At 37.7% G+C, this 23984-nt stretch overlaps 1 long non-coding RNA gene across 2 annotated transcripts; it reads left to right on the top strand.

Moving 5' to 3' along the window:
- The first annotated feature begins 4345 nt into the window (after nt 1-4345).
- Nucleotides 4346-18551, top strand: LOC138106001 (uncharacterized). 2 transcript variants are annotated; one of them, XR_011148858.1, is made up of 4 exons: nt 4346-4556; nt 5636-5815; nt 13261-13382; nt 17725-18551. It is a non-coding gene; the product is annotated as an uncharacterized lncRNA (long non-coding RNA). The 2 variants fall into 2 exon arrangements; XR_011148857.1 differs by lacking the exon at nt 13261-13382.
- Nucleotides 18552-23984: the final 5433 nt, after the last annotated feature.

The following is a 23984-nucleotide window of genomic DNA, read 5'->3' as shown; positions in this document are numbered from 1 at the left end:
GAATCTTCATCTCAAGTAAGGAAATACTCCTGTTTCTCCTCTTTTCTGAAATGACTGTGCACCCCACATCCAAAATATAGTAGGAAAACAGAATGGGGACCTTTGTAGAATAGCTGGTCATTACTCTTCCTGGGCTATTACAGCCAATGCAGGAGTTAATAATTTTTACAGGTTGGATTTTTGTCACAATGCATTTCTTTAAGAGACAAGAAGTTGGGAAGGATCTCAGGCAGAATGCTGTAGGGAAAGCAAAGCACAAGAGCTTTGGAGTGAAAATGGTACTGGTTTTATTTGACAATAAAAATGTTGTTTCTATGTTAGAAGAAATTACTCTCACGGGGATTTTTTCTTGTTGTAGCTTGACAATCTTGATTTACATTGTCATGGTTATATAGAATACTGTTAAAAAGAAAAAAGGCATATGACATCAGTCTTGAAATTCTTGGACATTCTTACTCATCTGTATGAGTATAAAGAATGGTAGTCAAGTGAAAGTAGTGTCTCTTAGTCAGGCACACTCACCCAAATAATCTGCATGTGGATTAGATTCAACAAACAAAGCTTAGATACCTTATTCTGAAGCTACCTTTAAACTCCAAGGCTTTGTTGTCACTTACCAAGCAGAGTATTTTAAACTATTAAATTATAGTATATATGTATATATTATATATATATTAAATTTTTATTCAGCATCCATCCTAAATTGTAGTTTCACAACCCTTCTCTTTGGTGATATCACAGGACAGAAATATGTAACCTCTCTAGGAGATCTTTTCTTTGCAGATTTAAAGCATAATTTCAGAGATACAGTGTTTTCAGAAAGGGTCCAGGGCCAGAACATCAGAGTGAGATAGGGTCAGGCCCCCTGTGTCATAAGTTTCAGAAAATGGGTAGGAAGTCTAAAGGCATGATGGCAGCGTACAGTAGCAACTACAGGAGTATACCAGTCTGTATTTGCTGCTGTTTCTGCTTTTTTATGAAGGAGGCAACGGAGCACCTTTGATAGGAGAGGAGGGGATGACCCTACTCTGCTCATTTAAGTCCAATATCTGCATGAAAGAAACTGCATACCAAGGCATGTACCTTTTTCAGATTTGTGAAACCTTTATGGCTTTTCATGGAATGGTCATTGACTCCTTCATGTATTTTAACAGTAGTTCAAGAATTTTCATCATGAATATGTTAAGCCCAAAATCTTAAAAATTCACAAAAATTTCAGCTGAATGTGCAGAAAAACATTTTTCTGCTGATGCTTAGGGAAATTAGCCCATGAGAACTGGAAGATAGCTCAGTGGGAGCAAAGCCAGTGAGACAGGTATGCTGTGACTGCTTTATTACAACCTGCAGAAGTGTGCATTTTGCTCAGCATGATAAAATGTTCTGCAGTTAATTCCCTCCCTCCCTCCCCCCCCCTTTTCTTTTGTGCAGTAGAAACATATTTATGGATTACTTGGTCTATTGGTGCCATTGTCTACTGGGTATTTTTCATTGCTCCCAGTGAAGAAAGGTTTAATATTTTTCCTACACAGTATATTTTTACCCTCATTCAGTTCAGTGCCAGTCGAGCCAATGGCTGGGGAATGACTTCAGGCAAAGTTATCTGAGAGCCCCACGATGGCAGCTGGGCTGGCTGCAGAGTGGGGTGCAGTAGGCTGACAGCGGTGAGGCAGCCCTTCATCCCTCCCTCCGGGGGCTTCCCCTCCTTCCCTGTATCTGTCTCTGTATATATTGGCAATCGCCTGGAATAGTGACTCACTCTCCTGACTGGTATGTAAAACCTTAAAGAAAGTCATTGTTTTTGCTGTAGTCCTGAATCTCAGCTGGGGGTGCTGGAAATTAAACTTCCAATTTCTGAAACTGTAGCAAGATCTAGAAGCCTAGTGACTGACTTTTCAAATAGATTTACCAGGTTTGTATGGTATTTAATAGCTTGTGTCTTGAAAGCCATTAAATTTACATTAACTTTATCACGTTACAAATAGTCATGGCTCAAACTTACTGTTTTGCAAGAACTCACTAGCTTGGATTTGGATACAATTTGTCATCTGCTTTTACTTTTCATTAAAAATATTTTTTGGTATACTGCTGCTGTATAGAAATGTAGCTCAAAATTGTCTTATGGAAGAGTTATCTAAACAGCTGAGGAGTGCTTTATTTGTAATAACTTTGTTCAGTGTACCATTTTCTGCAACCCTTGGAATCTTACTGAAGCAGCAATATGAGACTAGACCCTTAAACAATGTCACCAAGAACATTGCATTTCTGGCAGTGCCATCCTAGGTGCAAAAGCATGAGTACGAAAATGATTCATGCTGTCTATTAAATGCTAATTTAAATACTGGAATACTGTTTTACCATTCAGATGCTATGAATTATTGCACCTACTGTAGTTTGAGACTGTCGAGCCAGCTTGTCTAACATGTCAGGAAACTCCAACCTCAAAGGATTTTTTAAAAAATTGTAATTGTCACAATAGACAGATCTTCTTTTTATTTTACCTATATAGATAATAATCTTTCATACACCTTAATACAATCCTAATGAAATCTAAAAAATAAATTTCATAGTTCATCTGCTGGTTTACTACAGAGACTGCAGAGCAGTATATTAAAAATGTATTTCTTTTTCACTGTTACTCTCTTTATATTATCCATCAAGTAAATCAAACTTAGAATTCTAACTTATTAGCATAAAATCTCACCCAGACACAATCTGCTTGATGAAAAGACTTCCAACTTTTTTTTTATGAAGACATAAATTATACTGATATTACCAGGGAAAAAGAATTCTAGTAACTTTACTCCATGTTTTTGACAAAACTCTGTATTAGCTTATGGTTTTTAAAGAAACATAATGTTTTGTTTCAAATTCACAGATCTAAACTCACTAGTTTATTAGTTGTAATACCTGTCTTATGTTTCCTGCTTAAATATGTACTGATATAAACAAATTCTGACATTCTCCTGTGCATGCAAGCACACGCACACAACGTGTGCTCTGAGGAGGATCACACACACACCCACATGCACATGTGGGCACCTATATCTTTCTTGCCACAAAAGTTGGCAAGTTATGTGTTTTCATGGGAGAATCTCTGGACTATTTAGTTCAGCCACACAAAATATTCTGGTATAATTTAGGAAATCATTCTTTGGATCCAATCCTGTGTTTCTTGAACACCCATGTATTTCTGCAACTAACATGAATTAAAAGAAGGTTGGCTTCTTATCAGATGTACCCTGATGTCTTTATATTTCTTATGTAGGTAGGGATCCTGACAGATTCTGAAAAAATACAGCAAGGTTTGGAGGTGAGCTTCACTCGAGCTGTGATTACAGAGGCATTAAGTACGTGCTGAGCACAGGCCTTAGCAAATCTCCATCGATAACCTGCCAGGCTCGTCACGGAGCATCTTTACAAAGTGGGGTTGCCACACTGGTCTTTGCATGGAATTTTTAACATCTCATTTAAATGTCTCATCAACCTGTAAAATAAGTAGGTATCTCTGCCTGACATACTGAAACTGTTCCAATTACTGGGAATCTTCTCTTTGCTTTGTTTTTGTTTGTTCCACTGCCCCCCTCCCCCCCTGCCCCATTTTCTTGGAATTAATATATAAATAATTGTAGAATAATTAGTTGTACTTGCACAGATATATTTCTTTTCTCCACAGTAAGCCATTCCTCTGTCTACTCTTGGAATTATTTAATCTACCCGAAAAATATTTTTCAATCCATTCTTGCATGTGGTAAGCATTTTACATTTGGAAGGATCTAGCACCAAGAATCGAGCACTTTTCAGGGTGGGGTGGCATCCCCAAATGCCTGCTGGCCACTATGAGCCTCTCACTGCAGGCTGATTCAGCTCACAAACCTGGCCCCCAAAAGAAGGTGCTGAGCACTGGTGTATCAGGCCACTGATGTGCCCAAACCCATGACCATCTCCTCTGTATTCCATCATTACAGATGGTGTGGCATATGGGAGTGCCACACCAGCCTTCACAGAGACAGTGTGAGTCTTGAACTGTTTGATCCCTCATCTTTTAGGAGCATCCCTTTGCCTTTCATGTAAAAAGCTGCTATACTCTGAGCAGGATCACAGACTCAGACTTTCCATGTTAACCTTTACTAAGTGTGTGAGAGATGCTGGTGTAGCCTTCCCTGCTGTCCGTGCTGAGGTGCAGCACTCTCCGAGCAGGTGCAGTGCCCTGAAATGGGCAATCAAAGCAGGAAAGCTGCTGCAGGTGCCAATACTTCATGAGGAAGTTTCTGTTCCTCCTGATGCATGGGGGACTGACTCACAGCCTATCGCAGATATCTGTCAGATTGTCAGTGACCGTGATAAAGCCTTCACTTATCCCAGATGGGGAGGCTTAGAAGAAAATAGGAATTGCAGTGGGAACCAGCTGCTCACATGTCTGTGATGAGCAGGCTCACAGGAAGATTTTTACTCAATTTCTGTGCCTTGCATTATTTAACTTACCACCTGATGCAGTAAATCCAGAAAATTACTATTTGCTGAGATTTTCAATGTGTCTGTTTGTGCAGATACATAAGGTAAGCTTCTGGAGAATTTAAGACTACATGAAGGAATTTTAGCATGACATTTTAGCTGGTGTCTATTCTGTGCATAGTGCTCTGGCAGTGCCTGGAGCTTTCAATTCAGTTACTGCAGTCTGCAAGGATCTGCTGTGCATTACCCTGCTCTCTGCACAGACACGTCCTGCAGGCTGATAATAATCAGGTACACATACAGAACAATGATAATGATAAAAATCAGTGTAATAAAAACAATTTGCCTGGTGATCACAAATGTTATTAATTGATTAGCACAGCAGCTTTACATCGTGATTCAAGACAAAGACAAGTTTTTGTTTAAAAATACAGCTGTGAAAGAAAAGAGAAATGCCAAACAGTGATTCATATATAACTTTGTTTTAACTGTACTAAATAGCATATTTTTATGCATTTACATTCTGTGGAACATTGTAGCCACTCACACACATGAGGAAAAAAAAATATTTTAAAGTCAAAATTTATTTGTTAAACATTCCATGTTTTTCAAAGAAGTTTAAAATCCATTAATGCAAGTATATAGCAGAGTTCAAAAAAAACTCCTGAATTTTGTTTTGATCCAGGCTCTAACATTGGCTGCATTGTGTCACTGAGCCAGGCAGTGACACTTTCACGCAGAATGGATGGTATCTTTTTCTACATTTACAGCTATGTCTTTTGCAGTTGTTCAAATGTGGTACCCCTGAGAACATATATTTCTCCTTAGTGTGAATAAGGTTATGAAAATACCATTTCCCACTCATAAGTCTATCTTTATCCATTAGCACATGGAATTATATGTATTGCAGTTTTTTTTTTTACTTTGGTTTTTTTGAGTTTTTTAGACAGTGTTTTGAAAAGCAAATAATTGTTCTGAATAAAGGGTGGTGGTGAAGTTGTTGCCTCTGTTTTAAACTGGCAGTATTTCTTAGGATTATATTTCAACATAAGGGTTTTTGATGACACGTTTTCAAAACCTCTCAATTATGATATCTTGTTTTATTTACTACCAAAAAAAAAATATTTCTGCCCAGTAGATAAGTGAAGCCTTCTAACATTCAGATTACATACTCATCCTCCAGGGAATTGCTAACATCTTGGAAGCCATCTGCAGGATCTGGTTCTAGGAGGGATCGATCATCAGAAGCCTAGCAAGTGTCATCTATCCTCTTAAAGGGAAGGGCTGCTAATTCAACCTTTCACTCTCCTGTGAGTCATGGAGCAAATAGTCCAGCAGATGGATCTGAGGTTCCTTCAGACTTGTAAGTTCCTGACAATTCTCAATATGCTTATTAACCTTGTGCTTTTGAAGAGAAACCCAGTCTGATGCCTGAAGGCTTTCTATATTGACATTTCTGTTGCCAGTAGAGTTGAAGGAAAATACTATTTGTTTTTCATGGGAAAGTTGAGAAAGGAGAAAAAAAAAAGGTTGTTTTTAATTTCATTTTTATGCTGACATTTCCCATAAATGAAAACAGGAAAATAGTCAGTTTTCAAATATTGATTATATTTTTCAAAACAGGAGTTTCAGTATTAACAACAAATGCTTTCCAGGATCAAATTTTTAAGAAAGAGAATCCAATTCCTTTGAAAAATTCTTGTAGAGGAACAGATAAGTATTTACACTTAAAATGAGAGGCATTCTGTGTGTGAATATAACAACATTAATGAATAACATTAATATAGTTATTTTAACAAATGTTTGATCTTTCATGGTTTTTTAAACTACTTCTTTCTTTCTTTTTTCTTTCTTTCTTTCTTTCTTTCTTTCTTTCTTTCTTTCTTTCTTTCTTTCTTTCTTTTTCTTTCTTTCTTTCTTTCTTTCTTTCTTTCTTTCTTTCTTTCTTTCTTTCTTTCTTTCTTTCTTTCTTTCTTTCTTTCTTTCTTTCTTTTTCTTTTTTCTTTCTTTCTTTTTTCTTTCTTTCTTCCTCCTTCTCCTTCTCCTTCTCCTTCTCCTTCTCCTTCTCCTTCTCCTTCTCCTTCTCCTTCTCCTTCTCCTTCTCCTTCTCCTTCTCCTTCCTTCCCTCCCTGCTTCCCATGTAAAGTTTATTTTTCAATAAGTGAGCACTAGTGGACAACAGAAAGTTGATGCTGAATTTGCCCCTTCTTTGCAAAAAACTGCCACAGAGAGTACCTTGCAGAATGTGGGTGCGCCTAGTTTCCTTCCATGGAAGTTCATGAGGGTACCTTAAGACTAAGTCCAGATGCCTGGATCAGGTATTTGGCACCGCAATGCTTATTGCAAATAGACATAATAGTGACTCTAACATTACCGAGCTGTTAGCTTCAGAATATGAAACACCTCTGAAACATCTCTGTGTCAAGAACACATGGTCTCCCTCAAAACGGTGCAACCAGAAAAATAGGAATTTCTGCATATGGACCTATACATTATTTAAATTTAAATGATGGTCTCAAAGGAGAAAAACGGGGAAAAAAATGCATGAACAGTGCTGTGGGAGTGCCTGCTTGGTACGTAGTTCATCAAAAGCAGTGAATCACATCCTGCAAGGGCCTTTTCTCTTCCACCAGCCGTAGCTGCAATGTGGATACCAAATGCAGATGCTTTCCATGGCTGACATTAGACCCTACAGGATCCACACAGAGAGGCTGCCCTTTTTCCAAGTGTCTGCCCAGGCTTGCTGAACTGGTGCCCATAGTGATGCCTCAGGGCAGTGGTGCTGAGGGTTTGCTGAGGCTTGTTATGTCCTGTTGTCCTTTTCGTCTGGGCTTGTTGCAACTGCTCTTTTCTGCCTGGCTTAGCATCTTCAGTCTCTTCTTCCATGAAAAGTGCCAAAACTAAGACAAGCATCTATGGCCCCAGGAGGAGCTGTATCCATGAACTTGGGCAATTTTTAATTCAGCTTTCCAAGGCTATAACTGTTTACAACAGTTTACAATTTCTAACATCTAAAATGAGTTGGTTAGTAAAGATTGTGACTAGTACTGCAAAAATGGACAAAGTCTCCAAGTCATGTAGAATAACCCTGGGTCAAAAAGCTAAAAATAAGAGTAAGAGCTCTTTTTACTTTCCAAGGGAACAAAACAGAAAATCAGAAACATCATATAGCCTATCAGAACACTGACTTGTGTAACATTAATTTGTTGATGGTACTGAACAAAGTGCAATGACTAACAAGTAGAATTGAAAGTTATTAAAAAATGTACTTTTCTTTGTTTTGATCTTTTGCATAGAGGTATCTGTCATGTTTTTCCCCTTATGAATGTAAGAGAACCATCTCTTTAGCAAACTAATAGCAACTAGCAGCATTCAATGAAACTGATCTTTACTGCATATTAATCATGCAGCTTCTATGTCTGTAGCCATTCCTGCCTGCAGCCAGGACACTCAAGTACCTGTAGCATAAAAGAATGATGGGAAAAATGAAGCAGGAATCAAAAAGAGAGCAATTCCAAGTATCCTTCTAGATTAGCCTTACCATTCTGATTTCTGAATTGGATGCAAATTGTTCAGGCATTATTCTATGTTTTTATGGAAACATAAGTAAACATCAGTGGAATACAGCTCTGCTATGCTACTGCCTTTTCTATTCATCATCTTTACCTTGTCACCAGTCATCTTACATAGTGGTAGTTAATACAAGCAATAAAATATAACTATGGCTTCTCAGTCTTTGCTAAGCTAATGATTGTAAGCCCACAGTTCTCACCCTGACAGGCATACATTTTCCCCATTTGTTCTTTCTCTTTTTTAACACTAGTGTATTTCTTACTTTCCCTTTTCTTGCACAGAAATTTCAAACTACAGTCAGCTCAGTTTGCGTATTACCTGATAATAGGAAATGAATCAAGCTGTGTACTGCTCTCTGCGCCTTGCAGAGCACCATTATTACATGATAATAGTAGAGACAGATCTGTATGGCAGAACATATGTTTGATTAGTATCTCCCAACAAGGGCCTGAATTTTATTGGTATTTAATATCAATAGGCATCAGAACAGAGATCATCATGTTAGTGAGAATCTGTGCTAGGCTTAGTATCATTATCACTACTCATAGCCTTGGGTATTTGATATTATTATGGCAGTAGTAATGTAGGGTTGTAATGTCATGCAAGTAGTTTGATACCTATCTTTTCCGAATTTCATTCTGCTTTATATATTTTAAATATGTATAATACAGAAAACAGAAGATACCTAAGTGCCCTGCAGGGTGATGACAAAATTTGCTCTAAAGATGACATTCACTGCTCATTTTCAAACAGCTGCAGTTTTACATCAAAATTCTTGATGTCTCTGTATGTTTTAGTTCAACAGTTTGATAATACATAGCAGAAATACTATCATTTAAGTAAGTTACAGAATTCAGCTCAGTTGAAAAGTTATTGCAGACAACTCTCAGAGGAATGGCAAAAGTAATCACAAAACATAAATTTAAATGAATTTGAATTTTCATTATGTTTGATAAAACAGAAATTGAGCAAAAATATTTCCTTTAAATGTTTTTTTTTTTCCACCACAGCATCTCACTATTTCATCAAAAATTTAATAACACTTACCCTTTGACTGTAATCTCACTCCTCATGTGTGGTATCCTTGAAGAAATTCTGCTATTATTATAATTATTATTACTGTTAGTAGTACTTCCAGAGAATATATGTCTAACCATTCTACCCCTGGGCAAGATCTCCCTTTGTGCCCAGTGCTATATTAACTCAGAACTAAAAAAGTATCCCAGCCAAAAGCTTAGAAATCAAAGCACAGGACCACTTTGGTAGGCAAGACACATAAAAGAATGAGCAACAGTCTGGCTCACCACCACATTTTATGAAGAAACCATTGAAAAATTATTATTTTTGGTTTAAAATGTTTAAAATACCACACAAGCATAAAATACCATTACAGGTGATGAAGAGGGAAATGACAACTAAATTATATGAGAAAAGGAAGGTTATTTTCTGAATGATGGTGGAATCAAACATATTTTCAAGGGCTGCAGAAAGAGGGATTGCAAGAGAGCAAAGCAGAGACACAAGCCTGGATGCTCATGGATTTTGGCCGTGAGCTTGGAGCGGTGCTGCAGGGAAATGCTCCCCTGAGCACAGTCCTGGGAGCTGGAGTTGCTGTGTGCAGGGAGCTCACACTCAGCTGCAGGGAAGAGGCTGAAGTCCGATGGACACTCCCAGGTGAGGGGGGCCAGGGTCCCACCCTCACTGAGGAGTCACTGGCAGGGAACAGGGATGTGGGTCCTGTGGCTGCAGGGTCACACACTGAAAGGCCTTCACAGAGGAGTCTGCTGGTGCAATCTGTAGAAAGAAAATAGGAAGTGTGCTTCTTTTGGGGGGAAAGGAAACTTGTGTGTGTCATAGCTACTCCTCATTAAACTGTTTGTAAACAAGTAATTTGTTTAATCTGCCTTGGAGTATACGTGTTGCAGGATCAAATGTTTCTGTGAACTAGCCACCACAATTATAAAGGGCCATGAGATTATGCTTTGCAGTGTAGAGCTGATCATGGGCAATTTATGACAAGGTGAAATAATAATATTTATTTCTTGCCGAAGTCATCAGGAAGATCTGCTTCAGGGAACTGGAGCATATTCAGTAGAGAACTTGACCAGTCAGAGTAATTAAAAGCAGTTCAAAGATATCCCAAGAGAGAAAAAACAGTCTTGGGAAATAATATTGTGAAGTGTTCATGAGTTTTTTGGGCAAACTAGCAAAGGAAAATTACTGGGTAATTTAGCTAGATAGCTTCTCAGAGTGACTTAGAGCCTAGTGACACATCTTGATTTGAAAAAAGCACAGAGGCTTTCTGTGAATCTAAAAAAAAGATGCTGTCACTCAAAAGGATTTTGATAACTGGGAAATGTTATATTTTGGGAACTTCTGTGTTGGGTAAATTTAGAAGGTGCAATAAAGTTGCTCTGAACCCCAAAAGTGAGTGCCATGGGTGCTCAAAATTCACGACGGCATCTAATTTAATACTGGATTCACCCAAGAATGAACATAAAAGCATTAAGATAAAAAGGACCTTTAATCTCAGCAAAGGATGAAAGGAAAGAGTTAGTGAGGATGTCAGGTAGATTAATTAAAGGAGTCACAGTGAACAATATTAGGCAGTAAATAACATTAGGGCATAACATAATTACCATTTCTAAGGGTTATTTATCACCAAGTAACCCTTTTTGGTCTAGGCCAGTCTTAATCCCCGTGGGCTCATGTACTTTTCTGGAGCAGCCACACCTTTAATTATGTAAACCTTTAGCTTTCTTAATTTTTAGTGCTGATCTGTGCTTGGACAAGTTATTGTTACATTTTGGTTGGATCCTTCCAGCCCTCTGGCCCCAGTCCCTCATTTCTTGCTGGCTTTGTGAATTAGAGTCTGAGGCAGTGCTTGCACTGAAGCATCATCTCTTTGTAACTCACTGAGCCTTCCAGAGATGTCAGATGCCACCAGCTGTGTGTTTGTCAGGGGTTTCCTTGTGGCACTCTTTTGCAGTTTGGTTTAAAAAGGCTTTTTCTACTGATTTTCTGCACCCTTTTTTCCCCAAGTAGCAGCACATGACTGGATCCTGTAAGGACAGAGATGAGCCTCCCTTATTACCTGCTTTTTGTAAGAAGTAGGACATCTTTCATTTCTGATGTAATATCCTTTGCATTGTTTTGTAGTAAAAGCCAAGCAAGTGCCACAGGAAAACCTGCACTTTTCCCCTCTACTCCCAATGTCCAATTGACATGTATGTCTTTTAAGTTATAATGAAAACCATTCCCTGAAGGAAAATGACTATTTGGTTCAAGGCAAAACATTTACAAATGTTGACTCTTTACAACATTTTGTTTAAAAAAAAAAAGTGGAGTAAGCATTTTGAGGGGATAAGAAATGACCAGAAGTTCTTCAGCTATGCATTTCAAAAGAGCTTTTTTTTTTTGTAACAGAATTTGTTTTCTTTAAATATATATAAAAGCTTAATTAAATGTTTAAAAGGTCAAAATCAAACAAGAATGATGTGATATTACTGAGACAATATTCTTGGATTAATACCAAAATAAGCCTTTTAAAAATACTAAAAATTAACTCCTCAAGACATGTCTGAAACATTATATACATGTTCAGTGAGTGAAAAGAAGATGCTAGATCTTCTTTTACTGGAAAACATTCCTTGCACTTCCCAGAGAAGTGTTTATTATGTCAATGGACCTTCGCCTCTGCTCCTCAGGTTCTGGGGAAGTAATTAATCTGATTTAATTCTGATTTTTCAAAGATTTAGTCAATGTTTGTTGCTCAGACTTCCTCTGCAGACACTGAAGAAAGCTGAGGAACTCCAAAGAGTCCATACAGTTGGGAAGAAGTGCTTCATGGAGAAAGTATCTCGTAGAAGGAGTCTAGATAGCCAGATAAGGTCTGTAGTTAAAGGAAGCCAGGAGATGAACTTTAATAGAAAACTGCTTTGTTACAATGTTGACCATAAGTACAAAAGAAGTAATACCAGCCTTGCCTTTTCCTACTCTGAAAAAAAGTGGAGAGGTGAGAAGAGCTAGTGGAACTCAGAGATTTCCATGGTGGTTGCCTCAGAAGAGGAAATTCCTTAAGTGAAGGGTATTATTTTTTCTCCTGTCTTCACATTTTTCTTACAGTTATTTATAGGCATAAAGACATATATCCCATCTTCATAAATGACATAACCTCTCCTTAGTGAAATTGAGTAGTTTTCTAAAACTGAAAGATCAGTCCACAAGTTATAGGTGCCTAATTTATTAAGAATTTCTTTAACACCTGAGTGATAAGCAAAAGTTGGCTTGAGATGCTAAGCTGACAGCACATCCAAAAATATTGGTCTTATGTATATGGTGATACAGCTGTGCTACTTAAGCAACCTTATTATACTGTTCTGAGTTCCTGCCTCCACTAGGCATAAAAACTACATTTTGGTCTTACATTAACCAAGATTATGATCATTAACATGTAGCGAAGACTGAAGGTATCATTTAACTAAATTCTGATAAATCAAGGTAACACCTAAACTCCTACTTAGTGTTCTTCTCAGTTTGTTTAAACATGTGAAAACTGTACTTTCACTAAGATTCTCTATTTTTTTTACCTGGTATGTGGTCAGAGCACACATTTTTCCCCTAGCTTGGGCATACTATTACATGTGGTATGTCTAAGTATGGAGTGGAGTTTACCCTTTGTGCTAGCTAGGCTAACGAGTAAACACTGAGAGAAACTCATCTTGGTAAGTTTAAGACACATTAGGAATATTCTGATATACCTACACTATGCTTCTCACATGCCTTAATTGGAGCCTACTAGCAGCATATTTAGAATGTATTTAAATATTCAACTCCATTCAAGGGCTCCCAGTACTTAAACATTATGGCTGGCATACTTATTAATGATGTATATCCTCTTTTCCAAACAAAAGAGCCCTAAAATGGTTTTAAATAACAGAACAATGTGAAGTTGAAAGTGTGAGATACCTGGGAAATTTACTTTGTATCAAAATAGCAGTGGAAACACATCTTTAAAGATGGAGCAATTGAAATGAATACCATAAAAGCACTCATTAATATGCTGTTGTATTTATAATAATCCCCCTCATTTTTATTACAACACAGAAGTGCTGTTACATCAGCTGCTCTACTTTCAAATCTTCTGCTAAATAACCAAGCCTTTTTATTACTTAAGTGAGAAAATACATAATGCCTAGTCAATAAGTCTGTTTACCTTTGACAAAAACTGTGCAGAAACCCTGTGCTGGTGAAGGTGTTGAGCATCAGACAAGATGACAAGTGTCTTCAGCTTGAGTGAATCAGGGGCACTGAGCACCTGGTAGGATTGAGCCCTGCACAGAAAGGAAGAACTCAAGGTCAGCATGTGGAGTTGTGTTACACTTCCTTCGATATTTTGAAACCATAAATGTAGGACTGGATATTTTGCTTTCTTTTGGGAAGGTTTTTTCCTTCAGTAAAATAGATGGTAATACGTCTAAAAGTCTGCAAATATGTATTTAAAATGGGCTTTGTGCAACAAGGAAACCAAATGTCTCTAAAAACTAATTGCTTATGATTTCAAAATAGTCATCTTTCTGACCTGTTTTAGAGCCCTCCGTGCAAAGCTCAGAATCTGGAGGATCAGACATCTCCTCCCACGCATGCCCATCATGAATTCTCATCACACCATGGCAGGGAAAGGCAGATACTCTGACTGACTTCAATAGAAAGACTTGTCTCCTGTATCAAGTTAACAGTGAACCATTGCTAGAGCAAGTGAATTTGAGGACATTTTGGCCTGTAGGCCAAGTTCCTCAAGACAGAATCATTGGAGGAAAGGCAAAATGCCACTCACATTTGCAGTGTGGTATAAATAAATAATATTGGCCAAAAGTGAAACTACGCTGAAAGTCATCCTTGCTTTTAGTACAAACAAGGAGCTCCCTGTGCAGTGAACAGAATAAATGAAGCCTGGTTTTCTATGGATTTGTGCCTCACAGTTGGATTCTCTGGTGCCTAGTAAAGTGTAAGCCCCATTTAAAAGTTTTTCTTGCATTGCAGGTATTTAGGCCATCCATCTCCCATGGTGTGAGCTCAACTGAAGCCTGTTCCTAAATGGAGCATGTTAAGAACTGCTTTTTCTTCTGAGCAACGTCTTTTTGCTAAACTTGTGGAATTTTATCTCTGACACCCTTTTCTCAATGACTGAGGTTGGCCAACAGGTTCAAAAGTTAGGGATACAGTCAGATAGACAGTAAGCCTCACAAGCAGGGCCACTAAAAGATACATATATATGTAGATAATGTGATGTTATCCAAGACGAATCAGATTAATCTGGGTTGCCTGCCTCTTTGGTGCCAGACCATCACTGGCCCATGTAGAAGAAATTCCCAGAAGACCAGATGGGCTTCAATGAGCTTCCACAACAGGTAGATGAGTTCTTCACTTCTGGCACAAGCTGCGCTTATGAAACACATCAGTATACAAGTGTGCTTTTTGTACATCCTTTCCGTAACATTTCCCTGTACAGGGAGACTCTGAATGTCTCCTCTCTACTGTGCTAGGTTCTCATGGAAAGCCTGAAATATGTTAATTCCCACTAAAATCACAGAAGATTAGCTTTATAGTGAGCTATTTAACTCTCTTATGACTAAGATAATTTTTTTCAAGCCATTACTGCCTAGGAGTTTCTTTTGTGACATTTCTTGCTGCATTTTTCACTTCTAAAATTGCAGCCTTGCTTATGGCTTCTAATGACCTATTCTGGAAATTTTAACCTCCTTCAAACTGCAGGGAAAAAATGGATTTCAGTGAAGAAGAAAGTTTTTTGCCTGACAGAGATTGAGGCTCTAGTCTGAAAATTCCTCTGAGGCTGGGGAGGCCTGTGCCACCTTCTGCCAGTAAGATTATGCTGTATAAGTGGATTGTGACTCAAACAAAAGTGACTCAGTTGTGTAAGACATATAGATGTTGCCAGTTTGCCAGTACTTGAAAAACAAAGCATCATCGGGTCACTGCCGGTGATTAGGCAATTTAACACAACATCAAAAGAATCGAGGCAGTTATCTGATTTCTTCTGTATCTGCTGAGTTAATCTGATATAATTTCTGACCAGTCTTAAAACAAAATGAGAATAAATATTGTAGGAATAAATTAAAATGGATCAGTGAGAAAAGATATTAAGTTCTCCTCATTAATCTGCCATGGAAGCAAGATTAAAATAATTACAGTTTAAAATTTTACACAGGTTTCATTAAATTCCAAATATCCTTTTCAATAAAGGATTACGGTTCAATGACAATTGTTGGAGATGCCATCTAAGAGGACAGATGTATTATCTGTATTTTATAGTCATGTAAAAATGTAATAACTTTTGGTCACAATTAACTAATATAAGTTGAAGCTGGAATATTGATTGGCAATCACACATAGAGGCTCCAAGTAATTAACAGGAGATTCTTCTAATGGTTGCTGGACATGAATACTCCAGATACCAGATACTTGGCCAGCAGCCCCCCTGCTGACCTTTGCCTCGGAAGAAAGCAGACTTTGTAGGCTGTTTTCCTCTTCTGCCCAGGCTGACAGAGAGAAAGAGAAATCGAGTACTAGGAACCTGCATGCTCAATACAGGTGTACTGATGTGGAGGAAAAGGAATTTGTGTGGTTCAAGATTTGGCTGCCTTTCTTCCAGAATCAGAAGGGATGGAAGAGTACTGACAACTTTCTGTTCATGACTGGTGTCTGCAGATGGCACAGTTGGCAATGTATGCCTAAAGCACTGATTTTGCTACATTATTCATCTATTTAGTTCTTTTCAGATGAGTAAAAGAAGCCTGAAATGAAAATTTTATAACTCTGACAATGAAGTACCACAGATTTAATACTGGCATTTGCAGTCCTTGTATACTGTATGTGCTCTTACTTGGATGACATATAGCTCATGATAGGAAAACATTGTTTCTAAACCTAGAAGAGTACCTCTGGATCTGGTCTAAAAGGACCTTGAGTCCTGTGTGCAGTTTCAGTCAGAGCAATATAAGAAAATCATTAAGCTATGAGAGTGTCCAAAGGAGGGCAGAAAAGATGGTGAAAGGCCTTGAGGGGAAGCCATATGAGGAACAGCTGAGGACACTTGATCTGTTCAGCCTGGAGGAGAGTGAGGGGAGACCTCATTGCAGTTTATAACTTCCTTGTGAGGAGGAGGGGCAGACACTGATCTGTTCTCTGTCTGGTGACCAATGAAAGGACCTGAGGCAATGGCCTGAAGTTGTGTCAGGGGATGTTTTGGTTGGATATAAGAAAAAAGTTCTTCACCCAGAGGGTGGTTGGGCACTGGAACAGGCTCCCCAGGGAAGTGGTCACAGCACCAGCCTGGCAGAGCTGAGAAGAGTTTGGCCAGTGCTCTCAGGCACATGGTGTGACTCTTGGGGATGGCACTGTGCAGGGCCAGGAGGTGGACTTGATGATGCTGGTGGGTCCCTTCCAAGTCAGCTAATTCTGTGATTCTGTGACAGATTGTTCTTCCAGATCCATCACATGAAGCCCATGTGTTCAGTCATTGACTGTAAGGATTCTGGTTAGATTTGGTTTTCTTGCATGACTCCAGGTTAAGGAAAGTTCTAGCAAAAAAACCAGAGGGAAAGCACATTTGGAGACAAGGAAAATCATACTTCCATTTTTATGAAAATTCTTGGAAGGCAACCTTTTTAAAGTTTCAAAGCTAGGGGAAAGCAAAGTTACAAGTCTTTATTCTCTTTATGAGTTGACACGAAGGTAGGATAAGAACTTGGATATAAACATTTTTTTTCTTCTATATTCAGTGGTCAACTATTATTTTCCCTCAGGCAGAAGAAAACTATTCAGGTTGACAACATAAACAAATATTTCTCATTTCTATTCTTAGGTAATTTGTTTTTCACTTGAGTGTCCTCTTGTCCTGCTTCATTCACGTTTGCTCTTATAGGGAATATTTCTGTCCTATAAAATTTGGCATTTAAAAGTAATTTGAAATGCAGAGTTCCTTAAAACCAGAATTAAAATCTTTTAGCAGATTGAAAGTAATCATTAAAATAAATAAGGAGGTTCGGTCATAAGTGAATCTAGTTTTACCATAGTGTTTTAATTTAGAACCAATAATTCTTACAAAGACAAACCTTGCAGTCTGGCTCATAAAGTAGATGAAATGATACATACACAGTTGTTGGCACACTGTCATCTTTTTTAATTTTATCCTATTGGAGAATCTCGTGTCTTTCTCCATTTTCATTATGATCTTTTTTTTTATTGCTGCATTTATTTGTTACAACAAAATATAATTAAAATTGGAGGAGAAGAGAAATAGGAGTTAGAAAATCCATGTTGTTAAATGAGCAAACTTATTCTTACTGCCAATAAGAATATTTTCTTTTCCTCCTAGCTACCTGAGACAGCCTTTTTCCCCTAAGAAACAGACAACATTTTGAAGTTTAGTCCTTCAATTCCTCAAAAGAGACAAAACATTGTCCTTAATATCTCTACTCCTTTCTATTTACTTTTATCTTTGTTTTTATGCATAAAATCAAATTTCATACGAGTAAGAAAATATTTTTTCCTCGTTGGCTCAAACTTCAATGAAATAATATATATTTTGTGTGCTGTTTAAAATGTACATGACCAAAATAGATGTATAACCTTTAATGAAATTGCATAGTAATTAAGTATTCTATAATTTATTTTTAGCTCCTTACAAGACTGCAGACCTGACATTGAAGAATAACGGAATTTGTTGTGTTTCTGATTTCTGGTGAATACCTATCAAGTTATAGAATCCTGCTATATTTATTAATGTGTATTTAAATCCACAAGATAAACTGTATTTATTTTTTAAAAAGAAAAAAAATGTAAAAGTGAGAGACGGCTTTTGAAGAATAATACTAAAAGCAGTACAAAATGAGGCCTTTTTATACTTATGCCCAAATACAGTCACAGTAGCAAAATGCTATATGGCAGTCAATTAATTAGGGTTTTCTTTTGTGAGTGCAGAAAGTAAAGTATTTGACAACATGGAGTAATGAAGTGGTAAAGGGAAGATCCCCTTCTCTCACAGAGGCTGTTGAGGCGCAGCTTGGCCTGGCTGGTGTGCTGAAATCAAGTGCAGGTTCTATCCCTTGTAAGGCCACACAGCTGAACCTAATTTTACCATATTGCAAAGACCGGAATCTTCAGTTAACATCTACCACATCCTGGCCCCTTAATCTCTGTATTATATGGTGGCACCTCCCACAGAAAGAGTTCTAATATTCTCACAGAACCTCAAACTAATTGTTATTGCATGTCAAACATACGGACCTACAATTCATATTTACTAGTGCTAGCTGATTGCACTGAATATATTTAATCTTGTTTTCACCACTTGATCTTGGTTTTTAGTGAAACTTTCCCTGAAACAAATGCTCTTTAAAAATTATTTTAAAAGTACTGTATCTTGTATCAAGGTGTACTTTCAAAATTATATTTGTGAAAAATAAAAATTTCTTTCAAACTATCATACACTGTAAGTAGGAATGATGCAGCAATAAAAGAAGTTACTGACATTCTGAGTTCTTTCGCAAGTACTTTTCTTTACTCAGAAGATATCTTTGTTCATAGCATCACAGACCTAATGTAGTTGGCTTCTCTGTGCTGCTTTCCTCAGACCTTCAGGCTGACCTGTTCATACAGTCAGTCCCAAACACGCCTTACTCATTGTGAGTCAGACAAGTTTCAAAGTTTAAATAGGACATTTTTGCTGGCTTAATTCATTTAGATGGAAGTAGGTGAAGAAAAACTTGCCCAAAGACCTGAGTAGGCAGATTTTAGCAAGGTGGTCACTGCACTGTGAGAGTGTCAAGCAGGACGAGTAGGTTGGAAGGTGAGGCTGAAGGCAGTGCAAGAAGATCAGCAGACATGACCATTCACTGCTTGTTCTGTGCACTGGGACTTAGTCATGTGTCTCAGCAAGGGTCTGATAATATTCTCCTATGAACAACCCCTTTTTTTGTGTTTGAGATACAGAACAAAGTTGAATAGTTCCTAATTTGGTGCTTCTAATGTGGGATGGAAACACAGAGTGGGGGTTATTCCCCACCAGGAGGAAACCATCAACTTTTGGATTTGAATTCTAAATGATTAGATTATCTTTGGTTATGCTTATTGATAACCAGACACTCCTGCTATACCCTTGGAGTCTGGGAACGTTCAGGCTTGGAGTCTGGATTTGAGGACATCTTTGATTTGATTCACACTTGCTACTTGTGTACTTGCTGCCAACATTGTTTAGATAATGCAGCACATCTGACAGGCTCTGTAGGAAAAGCATGTCAAACAATGATGCTTTTTGTTGTGGCCTGGCTGGAATGTTAAACCAGACTTTAGACTATAGTGGAGTCAAGAAAAGATTAAAACATCTTTTTAACAAAGGCTTCAAATGCAGAAATTAAGCAACTTATTCCTTCCACATCACAACCCTTGGATCACAGCCAGGGTAACATTTACAATGTATTGAAGGAGCTCATTCATCCTTCAGATAAAGAGATTTTTTTTGGTTTTGTTTTGTTTTAAAAAAGGGAATGTATTTCCAGCACAAAATCTTGATCTGCCCAAGTGTGCCAGAATCACACTAGATGTTAATTCTCAAAATTATTTTATTGCTTTTGGGAATATATGAGGGGAGTATTACTTTTTTTTATTATTATTATATTCTTCTGGTCTGTATCATTCAATTTTTACATTTTTACACCAGTTACATCACTGATTGCTTTGACCTCTGATGTAAACCAGATGAAAGAACATCAGACAATATTTTGCATTGTGTTTCGTAAAGTGCATTTTTTAAAGACATTTGATACTATTTTTAAATCTTCAAGTCAAGTCCCACAAAGACATACAAGCAGGTTTTTTTTTGAGGGGGGGAACAAGAAAAAACCCAAACAAATTTAAAAAACCTCAAGAAACCAACATTCAAAAACTGTCCAGGATTTTTTTCTAGGAGATGTTTTAAAAACAATTCAGGAAAACAAAAATCTTTCGTGCAAGTGGTTATTGCATTCACAAAATGTGAATACTTGGGTCATTTCAGTCCAGAGTGAAGCAAGTTTCAATCCTTTTCTTTCTGCTTCTGAGGAGATTGTCTTCAGCATCAAAAAATAATATTGATAAAGGTAACTTCATTCTGCTGAAGGTGATTCCTTCCACCAACAGAAGAGTGAGCAACATAGCAGATAACTCTATCCTAGCAGAAGTGAAGCTTTGGAGAAACAAGGCTTGGGGAGCATTCTTCTGTAAGAAACATAAATTCAGTTGTGAATTTATGACTGAATTGTACCAAAACATGAGAATTCATGACGTGTCTAGATAAACTAAGTGGTACTAAGATACAGGTACTTTGATATACTTTGTATCTGAATGATACAAATACATCTGAACAGATGGAAATATATCACAGCTTTCTAGCTATCTGCATGTGCCAGTGGTTGATCCAACTAGAAGACAAAATTCCCCAATCCAAGGTATATACACACTGCCTCGACAGTTTTACAAGTATCCCTCTGGATTTCCAAATTCGTCCCTCTGACATACAGCAGACCCGATGGGCAGTGCCTCCGCCCTGTACTGCAGCTGCTCTCATTCTGCTCCAGCAGTCACCTACCTGCTCCATCTTCAATTCAATGAGTTTTTTCCATTGCAAATGTGAGCCACCAAGAACTTTACATGACTTTTTCATCCATTCCCTTCTATGGATCACTGTTAGGACTAAGCACTATGAACTATATTCATAAAATAAACCTCACAGACCATAAACTTTTCTTTAATCATTTATGACCATTCAGCTGGACATTTCTGTCCACAGCTGAGTCTTTATAGTAAACAATAGACTTATTGTGGGCCATAAAGCTGTGTGAAGCGGCCTCTGACATAGTAATGATGTAATATTTGTACTCAAAGATCTGCTCTTTTTGCAGCATCTTTCTTCATACTTTTTCCTATTTTATATTAATAAGACAGTGTAAAAGAATATTTGCACTTGCACTGAAATCAATACCAAATATCTTAGTTTACCACTTGATTACTAATATCTAGTACATTTTATCCCCTGTATTTGAGTGTCTAATAAAAGCTATTTGTAAAGGAAATTGTTTCCATAGAGAATAATAGCAATTCACATTTGATAATTTCACCTGTAAACAGAATGAACAAAGTGATTAAGAATATATAAATGAAATTTGGCAGTTATACTCTGGTTGTTTCAAAGTGCCTTATGTACATAGGTGAGCAAATAATGGGGTCTGAAAAATAATTTCAGTCCAGCGGCTCATATATCTGCCAAAATATAAGGGAAGAAAATCAGTGATGATGAAAGCAGTTCTCTTTGGGGAAAGAAGAGAAGCAACTTCTTCCCTGTTAGGATTTTAGGAATTCAAAACATGGGTGTTCTTCAGCTCATAATTTTTGTTCTGTTACATATTTCAAAATTATTTAAATTCTGTATTTCTCATTCTGTGATTTAAATTATTTTTACTGTTTTTAATTAAAATGTCTGACACAAAACACAAATGTTTTAATCAAAAATGTCAAAGCAAAGTTCTTGGCATTTCAAAATATTCCCAGGTATACATATTTTTTTAATTTCACTAATTTTTTTTTACATAGTTTTGGTTTCTGAGAATTTTTTTGGCAAATTTGGTATTCATTTAAAATTTTGCCTCACCTCAATTACATTAGTGTACATTAGTACACCCACATAACACCCTTTGAGGTAGCAAAGTGTCGTTGGCCTACTCCAACAAAACAAGATGCCAAATTATTTCTGAGGAAGGCAGGGAGAAATGAGTTTTATCCATTGAAATGTCAATGAGCTCAGCTTCCCACCAAAGGCACTTGGCATGCTGCAGACTTCAAGCTCTTACTTGTCCACAAGCTTCTTGCTCTGAGGCTTGGTGCTCCCAGCAGTACACCAGTAGGAGTCCTGTCCCACAGCAGACCACAGCTCCATTCAGACTCCATACCTGAACTTCCTTCCCATGTCAGCAGGACAGGGAGGATGGTACATACCTCAATCTTGTCATGCTATGGGGTTGGACAGAAACCTGGTTCAGAATCTGAAATAATTTTCAGGTTAAACACTAGGGACATATGGTTCTGTCTGTCTGTCCAACATGAGCTTCTCCAATTAACTTCCTTCAGACCCTCCTTTGACTCTTCACCTGGGGGAAGGGATAGCTGGATGGGGTCGGGCATCAGGGACCACAGCTTTTACAAGCCATCTGTTTCATAAATCTTCTCTTTTACATATACCTGTCACAGGCAGCTATGGAAGGACAGAGGACGGTGGAAGTACATCTTTGCCCAGACTAGAGAGTGGATTAAGTATGAGAGATGTGTGCCTGAGGTGGAAGAATTTACTCCACCTCTCTATACAAGACTGAGCCATGAGCACATACAGCTGTTGGGTGGGGATGACAGTCTTCTCTTTCTCCTCTCAGATAAATTGAGCACATTGTTCCTGAAGTCAAAGGCAGAGCAAGGAATTGAAACCTAGTTGCTTTTCAGGTAGGGAACTCAATTCTGTAGCAAGTGTAGGTTTCTGTAGTGACAACTGCGAGGTGTTACTTCATGGTCTTCTGAGGTATTGTGCCAAAGGTAAGAGGCAGAAAAGAACTATCCAGGCAAATGGATATAAAATGCATGGACCATACTCATGAAGAAGAAGAAACAATGCTTTCTGTGAAAAATTATCTAACTCAAGCACTGTCTGAAACAACCAATTATAGCCAGGAACCATAGTCAACTTTTAGTATTTGTATTTGGCCTGACTTAAGCAGCTTTAGAAAAGGACCTCAATTAATTTCTTTAATTGAATGAGCTGGACTTATCAATTAGTTTACTCACATAAGATATTCCTGTAAGTGTTTAGACATAATGAAATTATTAGAAATTTGTTAGCAATATCAAGGAAATCCAATATTTTTTTACCAAATTCCAAATTATTCACCTTTAAGCTACAGTGCATGAAATCCATGCAGACTTTGTGATATTTAGCAAATATTCTAAATGTCTCCTGCAAGGGCAAGGATATCATTTACAAGGAAGCATGCTGTGGCATTAAACACAACACAAAACTTAAACCGTGTGTCCCTCAGGACCTCCCCAAACACTCTTGCTTACAACAAACAGCTGACAATATGCTAAAGTCGCCTTGGTGCTTGTGATGTATTTGCCTGATGTTTTGACAGGTAAATCTTTGGTTTTAAATTTGTCATCCTGTGTGCTTCTTCACAGAAGACTCCAGAGATTGATGGTAAAATATGGAGTCTTTCACCTGTAAGGTCTTTGGCCTGTATCCACAGTAAGGAGAAGTACAAAATCTTCCATATCTCTTTTTATTTTCCCAGTGCATTTATGGTGAGGAAAAGACAGAAGGAGCTATTTGCAGTATGCAACAGAATGTTTAATTACTTGCAATTCTGCATGCCATTTAGGGCCTTAGTTGTTCAGCTGAAGCTCACACAGGCAATGAAACCCATCAACACTGGCATTAATTGGAACTCCTGTGAACAGTTTCAGCATTTGTCTTTCTATCTATCACTTCAAAGTGGAGTGTTGCTCTGCCAAAAAGATACCTCCCTCCAAGTGACAATGAAACAGAACATTAGCGCGCTGTGGAGAAATTCCTGTTGACTTCATCATATATAGACTGAATGTGGGTTCTAATGCTGTCTGTCTGGATCTCCCAAAAAGGAATTCTTGTAAATCTTGAGTGTTTTCTTTTATCAAAGACCACCTTCATGTGTAAAACTACTTCTTACGTGAAGTTGTATGCGCTACTTTATTAAAAGGGAAAACAAAACCAGGATGAGACTCCACCTTAGAATTCATAGAGTTCTGACAGAGGTTTTTAAGAGCTCTGAACAAACCAAAAACCATAACAGGGCTTTTACTGTCAAACAAGCAAGGAAGAGCTT

The sequence above is a fragment of the Aphelocoma coerulescens genome, chromosome 2 (assembly GCF_041296385.1).
Source record: "Aphelocoma coerulescens isolate FSJ_1873_10779 chromosome 2, UR_Acoe_1.0, whole genome shotgun sequence".
NCBI lineage: Eukaryota > Metazoa > Chordata > Aves > Passeriformes > Corvidae > Aphelocoma > Aphelocoma coerulescens.
The sequence above is the reverse complement of the archived record's forward strand: the minus strand, read 5'-3'. Positions and strand labels throughout refer to the sequence as shown.